Source organism: Gavialis gangeticus, unplaced genomic scaffold, assembly GCF_001723915.1.
Source record: "Gavialis gangeticus isolate Ggan-Ray unplaced genomic scaffold, GavGan_comp1, whole genome shotgun sequence".
In the NCBI taxonomy this organism is placed as follows: Eukaryota; Metazoa; Chordata; order Crocodylia; family Gavialidae; genus Gavialis; species Gavialis gangeticus.
The window spans coordinates 28,271,375-28,273,467 of record NW_017729028.1 but is presented as its reverse complement, the minus strand read 5'-3'; the positions used below and the strand labels follow the sequence as shown (position 1 = coordinate 28,273,467).

Genomic DNA, 2,093 nt, shown 5'->3' with positions numbered 1-2,093 from the left:
CCTTGCAGTTGAGGATGATTGTGTTCCATGATTTTCTTATCTGTGAATCTGAAGATGGCTGACGAGGCCAGTCCAGGTTTGACAGACCTGCAGTGTTTATGCTGCATGCTCAAGAGACCCTGGGCAGAGGCTGTGTCCCGCCTGCCGAGGAAGGCAAACACCCTGCACCCCAAACTGATCTGACCGGGGGCAAGATCCTCTAGCCAGGACTCTGCAAGGTTGGTTCCAGGAGGAGCATTGACACAGCCCAGTCCTCACCCCCAGCCTGGGCTTTACACAGGACCCAGCGCTGCTAGGAAAAGGGGAATAGACCCCTGACACTTGTGCCTCACACGGCAGCCAGCAAAGCCCAAAAGCCTGGGAAACACCAGACTCCTCAGCTCTGCCTTGCAGCCTGGGGACAGCCAGCAGGATCCACCCATCACCCCCTCTTGCTGCACTGCCGGAGCTCCCCTGTCCGTGTCCCCTGGACGAGCCTACCACAGCTGCTTTCTTCTGAGCTGGGTGTGGAGCTCTGCTTCCACCTGCTATCACAAGCAGGGTCCTCTGCAGTACCTACCTGCCGCAGGCTGTGGAGCTCTTTATCTCCCAGCAGTCTGTGGGGGGTGGGGGGGGCTTCCCTAGGCTTCAGAGGAACAGCAGTCCAGGGAGGCCTTCCTCCCAAATAAGCAAAGAGCTGCCAAGCTGGAAGAAGCAGCAACAGCTCTGAGGCCTGTGAAGGAGCCAGTAGCTGCTGAAACAGGTGGGTGCAGGGAGCCACTTGGAAGGACAGAGGCTTCTTGGGTGGGGGGCGAATGGCTGGTTCACATCTCCCTGCACCGCTGAGGCTGTTGGGAACATCCCTGCCCTGGACATGCTCTTCCTGGAAGCACTGAGTGGGAGAAGCACTGCTGGAGCAAAGGGATCATGCAGGAGGGAGCTCAGGGCCCAGGGTCCATCCAGGAGCTCTGGGAGGGTGAGGTGAGGTGAGGTGAGCAGCCACCCAGGAACCCACGGCTGCTCCACAGGGCTGAACGGCAGCAAGCCTCATACCTGTGTTTAGCCAAGGCCTGAGGGGGCTGGGGGCCAGCGCAACCACTGCAAACAGGCTAGCAGAATGCCCCGGGGGGCTCGGTGGGACCCAGCCCCGGGTTGGGCCCTGCTGGTTTCTGGGCATACTACCTGGTGAACAGGGGAAAGGGAAGGGGCTGACGTGCAGTCGACTCAGGCCCACGTCCTCAGGAGGCGAGACGCAGCGTGCTGCCACTCAGAGCCCCAAGTGCAAGAGGAGGATGAAGTGACCCGCGGCAGGGCCCTGGGTGGGAAGGAGCGTGAGCTGGGGCAGCAACTGCAGCAGAACAGATAAGGTTCTCTGGGCAAGTCAGGACCAGAGCCCCCGGCCAGCCTCCGGGCCTTACATGACCTGAATCAAGCTGGGGAAGGGACCTGGCATCTGCCAACACTGAAATGTGCCAGAGCAGTTACCAACCCTAATGAAGGGAACTTATTTGCCCGTTTATTTAGGGTGCACAGGGAGTGGATAGAGAAAACCAGGGAGCAGGTTCTAGGCACTTTGTTTCTTGTGATGGTGCAGGTTCATCTGGGCACAGGGGCAGCACTTGGGACCTATACCCCGCAGGGAGAAGCAGGAGCTGGGGTTGGAGAATGAGCAGGGCCATGGCCAATCTGCATGCGGACATGGAGGAGTCGGGGCAGGGGCGAGGGTGGGACGGGGTCCCTGGAGTAACAATGGGCTGGAAGAGGGAGGCCAGGGCGCCCGTTCTCCTGGCTCCGGGTGCAAGAGCAGCAGAAGTTGCTGGCATTCGCACACAGGCAGGCGAGGACATACAAGTAGCCAGGGGGGCCGAGTGCCGCAGACCGGAGGCGTGCAGACGCCGCGCACCGTCGCAGCTCCTGGCTCTGGATTCACACAGCCCCGGGCTGGAAAAGACCCCCTGAGCCCCCAGCACCAGCCACCCTGAGGCTGGGCAACACCCCGGTCCCGCCGCCGCCGGCTCCGGCTCCGGCTCCGGCTCCGGCTGCGGCTGCAGCCACGAGCCCCCGGCCCGGCGGTGCCCGCTTCCCGGGCTCCCGTGCCCTCGGGGTCCTCGTCC

The 2,093-nt window shown here is 62.3% G+C and overlaps 1 protein-coding gene across 1 annotated transcript in view; it reads left to right on the top strand.

Moving 5' to 3' along the window:
* The first annotated feature begins 615 nt into the window (after positions 1 to 615).
* The window catches only part of LOC109300215 (E3 ubiquitin-protein ligase RNF19B-like), a 7,546-nt gene continuing 6,068 nt past the window's right edge, over positions 616 to 2,093 (top strand). Inside the window, exon 1 of the mRNA XM_019520853.1 lies at positions 616 to 742. The gene's annotated coding sequence lies outside the window, so the exon portion shown is untranslated. The remainder of the gene's footprint in view (positions 743 to 2,093) is intronic.